At 35.9% G+C, this 12,137-nt stretch overlaps 1 protein-coding gene across 1 annotated transcript in view; it reads left to right on the top strand.

Moving 5' to 3' along the window:
- LOC130908014 (tyrosine-protein phosphatase non-receptor type 14-like) overlaps nt 1-12,137 on the top strand; it is a 123,050-nt gene that overhangs the window by 6,070 nt on the left and 104,843 nt on the right. The gene's annotated exons all lie outside the window — the stretch shown is intronic.

The raw sequence follows: 12,137 nt of genomic DNA, 5'->3' as shown, positions 1-12,137 counted from the left end.
GTAAACCAGCGAGTGCTGTCAGCATCATATAAGGTGGCATACCAAGCTGCTCAGTGCAAAATGACCCCACACCATAGCAAAGGAGCTAATACTGCATGCAGCAAAAATAAATACTGTCCCTCTCTCCAATGACACTGTCCTTTTGTTATCTTAATTTTAATTTTTTCGGTCTAATTGTTCGACATATTGTCCTAATGAGTTAATGTTGCTAATCAATTTGAATTTATTATTATATATGATTTTGTTAAATTTTATTTTTCAGCATCAAACGGTCAAAAAGTGTATCCAGCGTATTTTTACAGAATGGATGTGTTTGTTTGTTTTTTTACACTTTATTGTAAGTTGATCTATATTACGTTTTACTTTAATATTAAAAAGAACACAATGTTATGCAGAGTTGTACTTATAATAAATATGAATTTTATATACAAATGATATTACAGTATATTTACAGTGGTGGCAGAGAATTGGGGGGCGCGGAGCGTTTACGTCTTCCCGGAGGGGTCGTAACAGAAAATAATTGAGAAGCACTGGTTTAGAGTTTTACTCAGCAATTCATTGTAAAATTACAAGGAAAAAAAAGTCGACAACCTTAAAGTGCGTACGACAGGATTAAAAAAAAGTCATATAGCATTATTATGTGAATTAGAATCATATTTTGAGACGATTCGACTGTATACAACAATTTGGCACAGCGCAGATGACGAGAAATTAGTATTTAATCCGCCGTTTAGCCACGCCTATCATTATAGGGCTCTAGCGTCCCCAACAGGAGGATGACGCCGGCTGTGTCACTGTTTCATCTGATTTAGAATTCAACCCATTGAGGGGGAATGATTCAGAACGAGGAAAACGCGACGAAGAGAGCCGCAAAATGTCATTGTTTCAGTCTTTCTACAGTCTTCGGATGAAAGGCAGACCTTTACACCTTTAACTGCTTGATAGCAACACAAAGAAATGCCACAATTGGGGTCACAGTTGAAAACGGTCCAAGTATTTGATGCTAAAACTACCTAACATTACATTGAAAGCTAAAGGAGTTCCACAAGGATCAATCTTAGGTCCACTTAAATTTTGAAATGCAAATTTTAACATTTTTGACTTCCATTCGTGGTCAAATCCATTCAAACTGGCAGTGAATGATCATCTGTCGGTGCCATTGACGGGCATAGACGTCCAGTCTCGTTCAATCATAGCCAGCCCTCCTAGTCAAATTTGGATGGAACGTTTATCTCCTTCAAATGTCACCCGGATGAAGTTTTACATCACACGTGGAAATCAGTTAAGATGGAAAGTTTATTTGTTCTGTTAAAGCCTGACTCATAATAAGTACAACAAATATCCATCCATCAATTTTCAACACCGCTTATCCTTGTCAGGTTAGCGGGGTGCTTGAGCCTATCCCAGTAGAAAGGCAGACTACACCCTTAACTGCTCGATATCAATAAATATAAATGTCTCAATGGGTGTCACAGTTCAGTATTTGATGCTAAGACTGCCTTGCATTACATTGAAAAGCTAACAGAGTTCCACAAGGCTCAATCTTGGGTCCACTTAAATTTTGAAATGCAGATTTTATCATTTTTGACTGCCGTTCATAGCCAAATCCATTCAAACAGTCAACGGCACTTGACGAGTTCGAAGATAATTACAAATTACACGACCGTGCCTCCTTCTTGAATTTCCGAATTCCAGTCTTTCTACTCCAATATTTTTACAGGATATTCTTTTTATCCAAGTATTTTTCCCCAATTGCTAAATAAATGGTATGGTCATGACAAAAAACAGTCTTGTACAGAATGGAATATGAAATAAAAATGCATTTATTCAGTACGACATGGCAAAATTACGCCATAATGGTCAAAACTAGGGTTGTTCCGATCATGTTATTTTGCTCCCGATCCGATCCCGATCGTTTTAGTTTGAGTATCTGCCGATCCCGATATTTCCCGATCCGATTGCTTTTTTTTGCTCCCGATTCAATTCCAATCATTCCTGATAATTTTTCCCGATCATATACATTTTGGCAATGCATTAAGAAAAAAATGAATAAAACTGGGACGAATATATACATTCAACATACAGTACACAAGTACTGTATTTGTTTATTATGACAATAAATCCTCAAGATGGCATTTACATTATTGACATTCTTTCTGTGAGAGGGATCCACGGATAGAAAGACTTGTGACTTTGTATATTATGACTAAATATTGCCATCTAGTGTATTTGTTGAGCTTTCAGTAAATGATACTGTAGCCATGCCCAAATGCATGATAGGAAGTGGAACCATGACTGTGCGTAGTGCTACCAATTGATATATCTTCTCTGCGTTGAGAAATGACATAAAGTGTTAAGAAAAAGATCAATTGCCACCTTGCTTCCCCACATTGTTTCCCATGATATTTCTAATCGTAGGGAGAGGGATTGTATTAAAAAAAGGCTCCAAAGGCTGCCAAAATTCACTCTACTCATTTTACGCCGCCTTTTATCTGTCTACATAGGTAAAACGGCACTATTACAGATTGAGCGCAACAATGTGTGAGTGGGTCATGCAATGCATGCTTTAATTGCGTTAAATATTTTAACGTGATACATTTTCAAAAAAATTAATTACCGCCGTTATCGGGATAAATTTGATAACCCTACCCTAAGCCTAAACTAAAGACTCTGGATGAGTGTAACATATTATGTCTGTAACGTTAAATACAATTAGAAAATGATTTAATTAAGAAAAATATATATATAAAAAAAGGCATGGCCGATATTTTTTTGCCGATTCCGATACTTTGAAAATGACGTGATCGGACCCGATCGATCGGCATCCCGGGATCTCGGGATGCCGATCGATCGGGACATCTCTAGTCAAAACTGTCGACAACGATATTTTATGCCGCCGTCGTTAGTCAGGCTTTTGTCATTTCCCTGCCCCGGCTTCGGAGAATGTAAACAAACCAAGAGTCGTGACAGCTGGCCGACATGCGAACCCGAACTCATGCACTTTGGACGGGTGATGTTTCAGTATTGTTGTGGTCTGAATTTGATGATTTTTCCGTCATGTTTTTGGCCTAATATGGTCATGTATTAGGTTATAGTACAGTATAATAATAACAATTCATATAGATGAAGTTGTGCTGAGAAAAAATATATACCATTACAAAAGAATACAAGACATTGTAAGTAGTTACTCACAATGTTACACTTGAGTATTCTATTCAACAAATGTTTGATAATATATAATTTTGTGAAATAAATAGTATTCCTCAAAAATCATTTTCACACTAATTGCTATTCAATCTCAAATGAACTAGAATAAAGATGTTAACGGTACAAGAAAAAAAGTATTTTAAGAGTGAGCACCCTTGAACCAAATAAGCAGCCTTCGTCAATGGACCTCCATCTTCCTCTGAGGTGCCGCCTCAATGATAGGGGAGTCCTTAATTTCCTCCAAATGCAAACACTGTGAAATCATCTCCTAATCCCCCTTCAAATGTCAACCGGATGGAGGTTCACGTCACGCGTAGAAATCGATTAAAATGGAAAGTTCACCAGTTCTGCTGAGGTGTGACGCATCATACATATAACAACCCAAAGAAATGTCACAATTGGCGTCACAGTTGTAAACAATCCGAGTATTTGATGTTAAAACTGCCTAACATTATATTGAAAAGCTAACGGAGTTCCACAAGGCTCAATCTTAGGTCCACTTAAATAAAGTTTGAAATTTTTACAGATTCTTACAATTTTGGGTTCCATCCATTCAAACTGACAGTGAATGATCATCTGTCGGTGCCGTTGACAGGCGTAGACGTCCACTCTCGTTCGATTGCCACCAGCCCTCGCAGTCAAATTTGAACATCTGTTCCCTTCAAATGCCAACCAGATGAAGGGTTACATCATTCGTGAAAATCAATTAAGACGGAACATTAATCAGTTCTGCTGAGGCCTGAGTCATCATAACAACAAATTTCCATCCTTTGTGCAAAAGGCAGACTACATTCTTAACTGCTCGATAACAACAAATATAAATGTCACAATAGGCGTCACAGTTGAAAACAGTCTGAGTATTTTATGCTAAAACTACCTAACATTACATTGAAAAGCTAACGGAGTTCCACAAGGCTCAATCTTAGGTCCGCTTCAATAATTTTGAAATGCAGATTTTACCATTTTTGACTGCCATTCATGGTCAAATCTATTCAAATGGGCACCGAATAATCATCTGTCAGTGCCATTGACAGGCATAGATGTCCAATGTCATTCGATCGCCGAGTCAAATTGGATTGAACGTCTATCCCTTTCAAATGTCAACTGGATGAAGTTTTATGTCATCTGTGGAAATCAATTTAGACAGAAAGTTCATCAGTTCTGCTGAGGACTGACTCATACGCATAACAACACATAGACATGTCTCAATTGGTGTCACAGTTGAAAACAGTCAGAGTATTTTATACTAAAACTGCCTAACATTTACATTGAAAAGCTAACGGTGTTCCACAAGGCTCAATCTTAGGACCACTTAAATAAATTTTGAAATGAAGATTTTAACATTTTTGGCTTTCATTCGTGGCTAAATCAATTCAAACTACCATTGAATGATCATCTGTCGGTGCCATTGACGGGCATAGACGTCCAGTCTTGTTCAATCATAGCCAGCCCTAATGGTCAAATTTGGATGGAACGTCTATCTCCTTCAAATGTCACCTGGATGAAGTTTTACGTCACACGTGGAAATCAGTTAAGATGGAAAGTCCATTAGTTCTGCTGAAGCCTGACTCATAATAAGTAGGGTTGTTCCGATCATGTTTTTTTGCTCCCGATCCGATCCAGATCGTTTTAGTTTGAGTATCTGCCGATCCCGATCCGATTGCTTTTTTTTTTTTTTTTGCTCCCGATTCAATTCCAATCATTCCCGATAATTTTTCCCGAGCATATACATTTTGGCAATGCATTAAGAAAAAAATGAATAAAACTCGGACGAATATATACATTCAACATACAGTACATAAGTACTGTATTTGTTTATTATGACAATAAATCCTCAAGATGGCATTTACATTATTAACATTCTTTCTGTCAGAGGGATCCACGGATAGAAAGACTTGTAATTCTTAAAGGATAAATGTGACTTTGTATATTGTGACTAAATATTGGCATCTAGTGTATTTGTTGAGCTTGCAGTAAATGATACTGCAGCCATTCAACCCAAATGCATGATGGGAAGTGCAACCATGACTGTGCGTAGGGGCACCCATTGATATATCTTCTCTGCGTTGGGAAAGAACATAGGGTGTTAAAAAAATGATCAACTACTACCTTTCTCCCCCACATTGCCTCCCACGTTAATTTTAATTGCTGAGAGAGGGAATGTAAGGCTTTAGCCAAATAAAAATAGGCTCCAAAGGCTGTCAAAATTCTCTCTACTCATTATACAATGCGTGAGTGGGTCGTGCAGGGCATGCGTTAATTATTTAACGTGATTAATTAAGAAAAAATATTTACCGCCGTTAACACAATAAATTTGATAGCCCTACTTTAAGCCAAAACTACTCTGGATGAGTGTAAGACATTTTGTCTGTAACGTTATATACAATTAGAAAACGTTTTTAAAAAAAAAAAAAAATATATATATATATATATATATATATATTAGGGCTGTCAAACGATTAAAAATTTTAATCGAGTTAATTACAGCTTAAAAATTAATTAATCGTAATTAATCGCAATTAATCGCAATTCAAACCATCTATAAAATATGCCATATTTTTCTGTAAATTATATATATTCTGTAAAATAAATTGTTGGAATGGAAAGATAAGACACAAGATGGATATATACAGTAGGGAGAACAAGTATTTGATACACTGCCAAAGGGAAAATCCATTGGCAGTTTATCAAATACTTGTTCTCCCCACTGTACATTCAACATACGGTACATAAGGACTGTAGTGGGCATTTCACTCTACTGTCATTTAAATCTGTCTATGCTGTCCTCAGTCCGAAGCGTCTACTTTTTCCAAAGCTAGACAGCTAGTGAACGACGCCTTAATAATCAGACTTCTTCCTTTTTCATCTGATTTATTAATAAAATGGCCTCAAACCATTGTCCTCTTTAGACCGTCATAAAACTACAAAAAAAAAGTACACAAGCATTGCATTAGCAACAACGTTAGCTTAGTACGCTATACAGGTTCACTAAACATAAACAAAAAGCGTCTCATACAAAAAATAGAACATTTCGCTCACTAACATAATATGTACATTCTTTACAACAACCATACTTACGGACAAATCTTGTCCAAGGATCATATAAGCACAACATTACAACGTAGGCGTCAGCCCAAGACGTCGTGCAGCCATAATAAACCATGTCGCAAAGCGACCACAAGAGTTCGCTGTTGTGCTGCAGCACAAAAAGCCTTGCTGTAAAACTTACCAAAAGGCAGAATACTGTCTGAGCGGGACATGTGCGTTAATTGCGTCAAATATTTTAACGTGATTAATTTTAAAAATTAATTACCGCGCGTTAACGCGATAATTTTGACAGCCCTAATATATATATATATATATATATATATACAGTGATACCTCGGCTCACGAACGCTTAAGCTCACGAACTTTTCGCCTCAAGAACATTAAATTCGCGAGCATATAGTCTCTGCTGGCGAACTAGTTTTCGGCGGACGAACCAAGCCACGCGGTCGGACAGCGCCACGAGAAGCTGACGCACGCTCACGGCGTCCCAGTTCGTCCCCTCCCTTTCGTTGAGTGCGGACGTGGTTTGTGTTTGATAGACATTTTGGACCATATTGAGTGTACTTTTGCTATTATGGGACCGAAAAAGAGTTACATACAGTCCTTATGGAAGGTGACTCGTGTTACCAATTCGCCCTCGACTGGTAATTGGCGGTGCTTTCAGCTTCCCACCGTCGTGAGAAGTGGACCGGCGAGTCACGTTGGCTCGTTGTCGTCGGTTGTCTTCGGTGCGCCCGATGGCGGCTTGCATACAAACACCCAGAGGTGTCGGATGGCTTTTTGTGGGCACTTTTATTAACAACCAAAAGCATGCGGGGGGCACAGCAGTGGAGTCTACGCTAACTGCGCACTTTGCCGGTAACACTCTCCTTCCAAACAGTAACTCCCTCCCTCCTCCTCCCACTCCTCCCACTCCCATACCATCGCAAAGGTAAATAAAACAACTTTATTATACAGTACAGTTTATTTCTTTAATTATAATACAATAGCACACTTATTATACATAAAATAAGGTATATTTTTGTGTAGTTTTAAGGCTTATTTAGTAGAAAATTATGTTTTATGGGGACCTGGGAACGGATTATTCTCATTTTAATGGTTTCTTATGGGAAATAAATGTTCGGAAGACGAACTTTTCGCCTCACGCACACTTTCTGGGAACCAATTATGTTCGTGAGCTGAGGTATCACTGTATATGTATATATATGTATATATAAAAAAAGGCATGTCCGATATTTTTTTGCCGATTCTGATACTTTGAAAATGACGTGATTGGACCAGATCGATCGGAATGCCGATCGATCGGGACATCTTTAATAATAAGTACAACAAATATCCATCGATCCATTTTCAAAATCCTTGTCAGGTTAGCGGGGTGCTTGAGCCTATCCCAGTAGATTTCGGACGAAAGGCAGACTACACTCCTAACTGCTCGATATCAACAAATATTAATGTCACAATGGGCGTCACAGTTCAGTATTTGATGCTAAGACTGCCTTACATTACACTGAAAAGCTAACGGAGTTCCACAAGGCTCAATCTTCGGTCCACTTAAATTTTGAAATGCAGATTTTAACATTTTTGACTGCCATTCATAGCCAAATCCATTCAAACGGTCAACGGCACTTGACGACTTCGAAGATAATTACAAATTACACGACCGTGCCTCCATCTTGAATTTCCGAATTCCACCCGGGACAAAGTTTATATGAGTCAACATGGTGTTACAGTCCCCACATTTCAAATTTCTGATTTGAGCTTGTTGTTTGGAGGCACACACATCTGTTTAATATCACCAATGACTGAATATTTTTCTTCTCCACTCACCCCCTTTCTGGAAGAATGCGGTTAACAAATATCAAACCTCACGCCTATCTTTGTTATTATTAGGGCCTCAACAGCGGGGACCACAAAATATTATCCGTCGTCTTTTTAGAAAACGAGCGAAATACGACCTGCTCACAGTCCATTGATGGCCTTATTTCAACTTGAATTATTAACCTCTTTGTTACATATCTATTTCAAGCAACGCTCACTCTTGGGTGATCTCTGTTTTCTGCTCACGTGGGAGCGTTCGCCGACGCTAACATCTGGCATCGTCATTCCTCTCGAAACATGAAAAAAAGGAAATGTTTCAAACTCATAAATTCATTCAGCGGGGAAGTTGACCCAAGTCGTCTTATCTCCAGTGTATTTTAGGCGCGCTTATCTTCTCAGCTGTCGTTTTAAGGTCTTTTCGTTTTTGCGAGCGCACCAATTTGCGAGAACGTCACGCGTATTTGCCCATTTTGGCTAATTTTGCTCTTTTGTTTACTGTGAAAACGGAGAGTTGGTCGAAATTCAAAAGCGAATGAGGGTTCTGTTTGGAGTTGGACTTAAGGGGATCCTTGAACACCTGGAAACGTTTAATTTTGACATATTTTAAACATCATGGGATTTAACGTTGACTCTGCGCATCGAAAGTTACACACGGTTTTTCGCACTTGTTTAGACACACAAAAGAGCAAGGTTTAACATTTGCTGCCACGGATGGCGCTAGACGTTCATGACAGTACAGATTTCACGTTTTGGGTTATGTAGGCTACGCTTGTATATAAAAAAGTTTTCAATTGTGGCCCACATGACCTAAAATGGGATGTCCTTATATGTGGATGCAAGGTCTTTATGAAGTAACGTTTTCTGTTTTTTTTTTTAATTATTAAAAATAATCATAATTTAACCAGACAAAATTTTGGATAAATAAATGATTAAAAAATAATTATTAATTTAATGATATAATTCCTATTTTTTATTCATACAAAAACATTTTTTTAATTACTCAATAATATTTGATTTTGGTAACCAAAATGTTTTTTTTAATCACCTACAACAAAAACATCAATAAAAATAGAATATTCAGGTTTTTTTTTTTTTAATTTAGATAAATGTCATAAATAATTTTTTTTGTTTTCCCCAAAAATATTTTTAAAACATTACGCACAACAAAAATGTCAATAAAATATAATTTTTAAAAATTTAAATAAATGTCAAAAATAATACAATAGAAAATATAAATAGATATAGATAATAGATAAATAGAAAATAATTTAAAAAATATTATTAGTTTTTTTAAATAACCCCAAAAAAAAAAAAAAAAATAGAAGATTTAAAGTTTTTTTTTTTCTTCTTTAATTTAAATAAATGTAAAAAAAATTATGTTAAAAAATATTTGGTTTTTCTTTTTAATTTAAATGAACGTCAAAAATCATTTTAAAAATGATTTTAAAATATTTAGTTTTCCCCCAAAATATCACCTACAACAAAAATGTCAATAAAATAGAATATTTTCATTTTTTTATTGAAATAAATGTCAAAAATAATTTTAGAAAATAATTTGAAAAATATTTAGTCCCCCCCCCCCAAAAAAAAAGGACTAACAAAACTGTTAATAAAATAGAAGATTTACAGTTTTTTTTTTTTTAAGTTAAAGAAATGTCAAAAATAATTACAAATTTTTTTTGGGGGGGGGGTTCTTTTTAATTTAAATAAATGTAAAAAAAAAAAATCCTCCAAAAATAAAACATCACCTACAAAAAAAAAAAAAAAAAAAAATCAATAAAATAGAGTATATAGATTTTTTTATTTAAATAAATGTAAAAAATAATTTTAACATCTTTAGTTTTTTTCCCCCAAAAAAATATTTTAAAAAATCCCCTCCAACAAAATATTTTTTAAATTTAAATAAATGCAAAGAATAATGTTAAAAAATATTTTTAAAGATTTAGTTTTTCCACCAAAAACATTTCTTTAAAAAAAATCACCTTCAACAGAAATGTCAATAAAATTCAGTAATTAGTTTTTATATTTAAACAAATTTCAAAAGCAAATATAACAAAATAGTAGAATAGAATCGATTAATTTGATAATCAATTAGAGGGGATGACAAGCGAAAGGGTCAAAGGTCACAGAGGTCAAAAACATGGCTATGCTTTGAATTTGGCTTCTTAGGCTGAAGCTTAGGCTTTTTGACTCCTCTAGTTGTTAAATTTGTTTAACGTATTTTGCCAACAATGGCAGTGGTAATTTTTTGCTTTTTCTCCATAGATGGAATTACAAACTGCATTTCATGTTTACTCGTGTTACATTTGTCGGACGTGTTTTTCCATCGATGGCTTTAAACCAGTTAAATATGGCATTTTATGTTTACAGTTTGGGTTGGTTTGAAGTCTTCTGTCGAGAATGGCAGTGAACTACTTCAAAACGTAATAATAATCTTTGACCATACACAGCTTCGAATGCCTTAAAAACGACGTCTTCCGCAGTCGTTGACAGCGAACGAGTCAACACGCTTGTTTTTAACAGGAAACACAAGGAAGCCAGAATTTATACCGACCCCAGTCAAGTTCATAAAAACTGCAAATACTCAAATGTGATGGAGATTAAATCTCAAATATTGGCGAAAAATGCTCATTCTGCGTGCCAAGGCTTTCTTCTCGCCAGGACGTTTTCCATGTGAGAACATTTCACTGGTCTCCACTTCAAGTCCCTTTTAAGTATAAATAAATGTCACGTAAATTTGACACAAAGTGTCGTCCGCAAGTCTTCAAAATGTTTATGGGTTTCAAAAAACGGCCAAGTATATAAAAAGAGGCCTGAATATTGGGACATATGGAACTGTGACTTTCACTGTCAGATGATGCGGGGGAGTACTTAAAGCACCACCCGCTTGAATGTCAACTGTCAATCAAACAATGTTTTTGCAAGCTGGAAATACGAATAAAATACGGAAACGGGCTGCCATGATGAATTTTACTGATTGACAACCAATCGATGATCATTTATTGATAGTCGATTTATCTTTTCGAGACACTGTTGACCTACAAATTGTCCAATCTGTTTTGTTTGACCAACTAATGACAAAATATGAATTAAAAAAAATTATAAATGATTATTTACATTTGTTTGAAATTGTTTGATGTAAAAAAAAAAAAAAAATCAGATTAGATTTCTGTGAAATTGAATTAAAAAAGAAAAAACATTTGTAACATTTCTTCTCTCAAATTATTTTTCTGTTTTAATGTTTTCGTACTTTTTTTCTATTTATTTCTCTTCTGTTTATTTACGTATGTACTTTAATTGAAAAATGAAAAGGGGAAAAAATTACTTATTGTCCTTTTAATTAAAATTTATATACATCAATATAAATATATTTTAAATACCAAAACAACAGGATAAACGTTAAATATCATCTATTCTATTCATTCATGGATGTGCTTGGGCACGCCCGGGGGAGGGGTCTCGATGCCGGGATTGGCGGTGAGGCGGCGTAGTGTCGGTTACCGACGGACTTACACTCACAAGGGATTCACACGATTACTGGGTTCTAGATCACAGAGCTGATTTGTGTACACTCTACCCCTCCCAATTACTTAACTTACAGACTTCCCCACCCCCCTCCCCTTCTTTTCCCGTTCAACAGGCCAGAAATACATCTAGCTGGCGATAGCACCAACATATTCATAGTTAGTGTAGGCGTTCAATGTATTTCTTGTTGTTGTTTGTGTTTCTTTTCTTGTGTTTCTTTTCTTCAGTTTCTTTTCTTCTGTTCCTCGATAGCCCCTTCCTGTTAGCTCCTTTGTCATAATAAACGAGGTATGTTGAATGATCACAATGGGAGTATGTCAGACTCTCAATGTGAAACATTAAAACTGTTCAGACCAACCGGACACTTAGACTTCCATTCTCCGTGTCAAACAGCTGAACAGGACAAGTTTAAAAAAAAAATTTTTTTTAAAGCATAGCGTTCGCATTAGGCTGATGCTAACAACGAGCATCCTCTTAAACTCTTGGGCAACCGTTTTTTACATACAGTTCGTGTCGTCCAGGTGGGTATAAATAATTGA

Source organism: Corythoichthys intestinalis, chromosome 19 (genome assembly GCF_030265065.1).
Source record: "Corythoichthys intestinalis isolate RoL2023-P3 chromosome 19, ASM3026506v1, whole genome shotgun sequence".
In the NCBI taxonomy this organism is placed as follows: Eukaryota; Metazoa; Chordata; class Actinopteri; order Syngnathiformes; family Syngnathidae; genus Corythoichthys; species Corythoichthys intestinalis.
The sequence above is the reverse complement of the archived record's forward strand: the minus strand, read 5'-3'. Positions and strand labels throughout refer to the sequence as shown.